Source organism: Ambystoma mexicanum, chromosome 5p, assembly GCF_040938575.1.
Source record: "Ambystoma mexicanum isolate Mex_15411 chromosome 5p, UKY_AmexF1_1, whole genome shotgun sequence".
NCBI lineage: Eukaryota > Metazoa > Chordata > Amphibia > Caudata > Ambystomatidae > Ambystoma > Ambystoma mexicanum.
The window spans coordinates 767,663,669-767,670,133 of NC_090930.1; the positions used below are offsets into that span (position 1 = coordinate 767,663,669).

Consider the following 6,465-nt stretch of genomic DNA (forward strand, 5'->3'; position numbering starts at 1 on the left):
TTCTTTGTCTAAATGTTCAATTTGTTTCAGTTTGTTTTACATACATAACTGGTCAAAATATACGGTCAAGCCTTACTTCTGAAATGGAGGCATAGCATCTGTGCAATAATGGTGGTTCAACCTGAATCTAATGCTGGCTGTAGGTTTTGAGTTCTCAATAGGCTCCCTAAATGAAAGAGGGGCCAACTCCCCTGCCAAGAGGTCAATGGTCCTTAGGGAAGTTTGAAGATCTGGCCTTGACATCCTGTTATTACAAGAGACTCATTGGGAGAAGGGAAAGTAACCCAGCTTAAGAGAAAACTCAGTAGGGGAAGTGTTCAGTATCAGTTCTCAACAAAACGAGAGGAGTATCCATAGTAATCTCCTATAGACTGGTGTTTAAAGTGAAAAATGGGCTGGCTGACCCAGATGGCACGGTCATTTTTGAAAAAAAGAGGGTCAAAGATAGGTTAGTCACAATTGGCTCAGTGTATTGCCCAAACATGAGACAGATACCTCTGGGGGAAGGTGTGAGGCATAAATTGCTACTGTTTGCCAAGGGTAGTCTGCTAGTAGGAGGAAGTTCAACATGGTCCTTGAGCCAGTTTAAGACTGAGAAAGACTAGACGGGCACCTATTGTGGCACAGAGGGACATTGACTCCAAACAGTTCCGGAGAGTGAATCAGGACTTGGCACTTTCCAACTCCCTCATTGAATCCCCCATCCAGGACAGACCATTTACATTCTTTTCTTCTGTCAATAATTCATATTGTAGAATAAACCTTATATTGGTAGATGACTCTATAAAAGGAGCTTATCATTGACTCTCAGGAATTCCCAGTTCTGTGGTCAAACCATGATTTGGCGAGGATTGCGGTAGGTAACTGGAATGTCACACTACAAGGGGAAGGTGGAGATGTACCGACTTCTTGCTCAAAGTTGGGGAGATAGCCCATTTCATCCTTTCAGACATCAAATGATATTTCAAGCACAATGATAACGGAGAAGTGGGAGTTCACTCCCTGTGGGAGGAATTCAACGCCACTTTGAGGGGATACCTCATATGTATGGGCTCCCAGAAAATGAGAGAAAGAATGAAAAAAGCAGAGGAACCCAGGAAGAAAATAGCATAGGTACAATCAGGAGGAGCACCTGGGAATTGTCTCACCCCAGCTGCTGATAACAGACTAGAACTTTATAAAGCTAAGCTCAGGGCCCTTCTCATCCAGGACACTGAGAAAAAACTGTCCTTTCTCAAACAGAAATATTATGAAAAGGGGACAAAGCATCCTAGGATATATGAATATGAGAAAATCACCAGGACTCCATCCTAAACTTGCCTATCACACCCGAAGAAGTCAGTCATACAATTAAGAAGATGATGTCTGGAATTACCCCAGATAGTGATGGCTTCACTATGAAATGTTACAAAATGTACAGATCTACCCTTGCACTTTAATTGGTGAGAGTCTTTAATACAGCCCTTACAGGTGGCAAGCTCCTGATAAAATGATGGAAGCTATAATTGTGGCCATCCATTAGGAGGGTATGGATCCATCACTTCGCTCCACCTATAGGTCGATCTCTTTGCAAAATAACAATGTAAAAATACTGGCAAAAATCTTGGGGAATAGGCTTAAATCTCTGCTCCCATCTCTTATCCATGGTGATCAGGTTGGCTTCATCCATGGGAGGCACGGTACCAACAGTTTTAGGAAAACGATTAAACTTATCCACCATGTGAGCTCAGTAGGCCGGGACACCTGACTTGTAGCAATTGATTCAGAAAAAGGCTTCGATTGGGGTGAGTGGCCATTCATGATGAAAGTTCGTGAGAAAATTTGTCTCGGAGAGAACTTTTCTGAAATGGGTTTCAGCACTATATAGCTCCCCTACAGCAAAGGAACAGGTCAATGGTGTAATTTCAGATTCATTCCTCTGATTGAGAGGGACACACCAGGGGTGCCTGTTGTCTCCCCTACTTTATACTGTCCATAGAACCCCTAGCTATCGCTATCAGAGCTAATCCATCCATCAAAGCTATATCTTGTGGTGGGGTCAAATTTAAATTGTCCCTCTTTGCTGATGATATTTTCGGCTATCTCTCCTATGTCCAATCCTCTCTCCTAGACCTTCTTCAAATCATGAAATGTTGAAAATTCTTCGGCCTTAAAATAAACATTGATACACCTAATCTTATGCCAATGGGAGAAGGTGATTTGCAGCTGGATTCCAGAACAGGACTCTTGGATATAAAGGTGGAAAGTCATTATTAAATATTTAGGGTTCCTTCTCACTAGGGATCTTACTAGCTCGATGAAGGCTACTTCACCCCCTCCTGGAATCCATACAATCTGGCCTGAAAAACCGGACCCTTTGGTTATTTCCTGGTATGGTTGAATGACCTCCGTCAGGATGAATGTTCTTCCATGCCTTCTAAATCTGTTTGCATCCCTCCCGACCACTCTCCCAGAAAGCCTCTTTCATTGATCTTAATAGTTCGGTCAGTAGGTTCATATGGTGGAATAAACAACTTAGTGTGAAAAGAGCCAATCTCACCCTACCAAAGGACCATGGGGGCTTTGGTTTTCCCAACCTATACCTCTACTTCCCAGTCTCCCAATTATGAGTACTTTTAGAGCAGACGAGGGAAGATCTTATATCTTATTGGACATATTTAGAAGATTTGGAAACCAACCTCCATAAAGTGAGGGATCTATTATGGGTGCCCCCACCCCATGAAATACCTAGTCAGCTGAGGGTCCACACCAACCTGGGCGTGCTCTGGTCAGTTTGAAAAAATAATAAAGCTAATAGAGAACTCTCTCCCTGGCATTCTCCCATGACGTCTGTGTTGGGTCCCCTGCTCAACCTCTCTCACCAAAGAATTCACTATGCACAACTGTGTTACGATGGGGGACTTGAAAGTGCAAGAACTGTGTTTTCGTTAAGTACAAGGAAGAGGGTGAGGTTCTAGGAGGGGATACGATCACCATCTTTGATTATCTTAGACTCAAGCGCATACTAACCATCCAGAAGTGGCACGACCACCTGTCCAGAGACCTTATGCCATTTGAGCAGGTCTTTAACTCCTCAGTCACTAGAAAGGGAATCCTCTCTAAGTTGTATGAAGCCCTCAATACTGCAGACACCAGAGATAGATTGACTTTTAAAAGATGTTTGGCGGGTTTGGCTCGGGAGACATCTCAGATAAAGATTGGGCCAGCTTTTAAGATTACCCTTCATGGGAATCTGTTCACGTCTACCATGGAGCACAACTTTAAAATGCTGCAAAACTTCCACTGTGACTTATATGGGATGTTCTATGTAGTCACCCCACTTTGCCCCCAAGCCTATGGTCAGGTAGGGTCACTTTCCCACATATGGGGGCACTGGCCCCGTATATAAATCTTTTGGGATGAACTATTGAGCTGGATAAAGGAGATAAGGGGGGAACAGCTCCCTCTGGACCCAATTCAGATGTTGCTGGGCATCCCAACAAAGGACAGGGAGGAATATAGATTCCCCATGATGTGGGAGGCGATGCTCAGAGCAGGGAGGCTGGCAATTGCCCAAAGATGGAAAAAGTAGTGTGTCTCTTCTATGTCAGAATGGGAGAAACAACTCCAAGAGATTTTTGAAAAGCTAACTGCAATTGTGAATGACCACATGGGATATTTTTTAGAAGAATAGGGCCCCTTGATTTCTTGGCAGGAAGAGAAAATAGATGGGCACCTGGTATAATGGAAGCACATTGGGTGGGTTCCAGATGAATGGCTGGGTGGTTGGGCATGGTGTCTCTTTCCAATGCTTAGGGTTCTCTGGATAAGTGTCCAGTGTTTTGTGTGGGTTTGAGAGTGGGGGTTGGGGTTTGACCTCTGTAGATCATTAAGCTTTATCCCAATGGAGTGCTAACTGGGAGTGGCATATGTGCTGTAGTAGGATTGGGACCTAATTGCAGTCCTTACATGCCTTGTGCAAAAAGCTGAAGGGAGCAGGGAAACTCTAGCCTCTGGACCAGAGTATTATGATAATATAGAAAAGCAGAAAAGAATGTCCAGAGAATATATATTTGAAAATTGTGATACCAACAATTTAAGCAATGGTGAATCAATCACAAATAATTAAACACTGATCACTTTAATACAACAAAACAGCAGCAACCATATGCCTAAAATTGGCTAAAACATCGTCACACATACTAACCATTCATAGTGCACTCATTCAAACACAACTCATCATACCGTGACATACATCCAAGAAGCTAAAAAACAAAGAAATCGTGCTAAAAACCTATGAGGAGAAGGAATTCATGACGAGTCCCCATAATAACAGACATTATTGTAATGTTCGCAATCAATCGAAACAATTTCAGAGATAATCTGTTGTCAGGGTGGATCGGAAGAACCAGTGCAAAAGATCACATCCTTGTAGGGTTTATCTCTCGACCGGTTTCGACGTGTAGTGGTAGTAAACACAACGTCTTCCTCAGGAGGTAGATGTTACCATTCTGTAAGAGAACACACAAATACATGGCTATAAACTACTAACCTAGAAAATCCAAGTCAATGCTGACTGCCTGCAAAATACAATTTAAAAGAGAACGACTGCTGAAAGCAGCCCAACATTTTTTGAGAACAACTCTTTGGGATCATATATATCATATACCAATTAAGCATATAGGTATCCCACTCTAACAGCTATATCAACTAGAGCGAACGAAAGGGTTAGTGACTCCCAAAAGAAGACCGTGCATAGTGGCAGAGAACCTTCAGGGCCATAGTGAATCTGCGACAAGTGTTTAAACATATACAGAATATGTATGGTCATGTAAGTTGTAGGCATGCCAAAAACTAAAAACTAAAGCCTAGCCTCAAAAGGATTAGTACTAGACTGTACTTATGGCTGCCAAATGGCTGAGACGGCCATAGCGATGTAATGGAATCAAATTTGCTGGAAAGATCAGGATAAATTACTGACCTGAAACAAAAAGCCGACATGCACTAAGTAAGATGGAACAAGGTTAGCCCTCTAACTAAGGTACCTGTGACTAAGGAAGGGGTGGTGGCTCACCTGGACTTTAGGGAAGGCCAAGGCTGCATGTGTTGGAAAATGATGAAGCAGCACAGCTTTGCACGACAAATCAATGTCGTCTGTAAATCACGGCAACAAATGGCAGAAAAAGGCAGTTAAAATACTAAGTGGCAGGAAATGACCCAAAAGTACCTAATAAGGATGCAACCTCTGCATTAATTAAATCTCAAGTGCTCCAGTTCAATAAGGCTTCACAGCGGGGGTCAAGAGAGTTATGTCCATTCAAAAATGAATGTACGGCATTCACGTGAGTACCCATAAACTGTCCATACTAAAAGTATGCAAGACGGCAGGAAACTGACAGCCGAACTACGGCACGTCTCTAGAGTAATAACAGATTCCACAGCTAGAACATACATGGCAGAAAGGTGGGCCGCACGCTCACCTGCATCAAACAGATGCCATATCTGTTAAATCGCCAGCCCAGAAGGAGTCAAGAAGACTGGTTCTGTTCAAAATTCTTTTGCCAGTCGACAACGCGACGCATGCGTGTAGGCACTCTACACAAAAGGGGCTGGCTGCAGCCAACCCTGAGCCGAGATCTCTTTGAATCGGAAGGAATGTAATAATGCGCATGCCCGTAGTTTCTTGGGAAATCGAGGCATAGACACGGGACCCGGCACATATGTAAGTGCCCAAAATATAATTAACTCGAAAAAGTGAACACTATCACGGCTGCAAGAAGAATAAAGCCGAGAAGTGAGCCCGAATGCATGAAATACACATGAATAAATTGGAAGCTGCTGATTGAGCACCAGCTGAATTCTGGGAGTGGTAGTGCAGCTGAATGGATTATAAATGAATGAAAAATAAATTAAAATTAAGAGCTGCCAGCTGTGCGCCAAATGGAATCCAAGGGTGGCAGTGCAGCTAAGTGGATTGTGACTGGATGGAATGATCAGTGCTTATGACGCTGGCTGAAAAGTATAAGCAGAAAGGTACCAATTAGGGAGCTGCCGATTAAACACTGGATAGATTCTGGGAATAATAATGCCGCTAAGTGGATAATAAATGAGTAAAAATAGAAATGAAAACTACCAGCTGAGCACCAAATGGATTCTGGATGTGGTAATACAGCTTGATAGATAGTGACTTAATAGATACTTCAGTAAAAATTGAAGCATCGCAAAGTCTCAGAAAAATACACAGAGGCTGCTTCAAGCAGAGACAAGAAGGGGTGCTCTGTTGTGAATAATGTCTGTGAATATTGTATAAATGAAACAAAAACAGACAGAAACATGACAATCGCTTGAGGCAAGAAAATATAGATTAGGTTCATGAAGTGGGCACTCCTAACGAGCAAGACACATTGTAACGCGCCTGGAAAACTCACAAGACCCGACGGCGAAAGTAACCGCAACTTGCAGGCAAGAAAATATAGATTTGCTTCA

The 6,465-nt window shown here is 42.9% G+C and overlaps 1 long non-coding RNA gene across 2 annotated transcripts; it reads right to left on the reverse strand.

The window, feature by feature from the left end:
• Positions 1-4,306: 4,306 nt before the first annotated feature.
• On the reverse strand, positions 4,307-5,583 carry LOC138481710 (uncharacterized). Of its 2 annotated transcripts, XR_011274348.1 has the most exons (3): positions 5,460-5,583; positions 5,054-5,133; positions 4,307-4,490 (listed from the first exon to the last, which is right to left on the reverse strand). It is a non-coding gene; the product is annotated as an uncharacterized lncRNA (long non-coding RNA). The 2 variants fall into 2 exon arrangements; XR_011274347.1 differs by lacking the exon at positions 5,054-5,133.
• Positions 5,584-6,465: the final 882 nt, after the last annotated feature.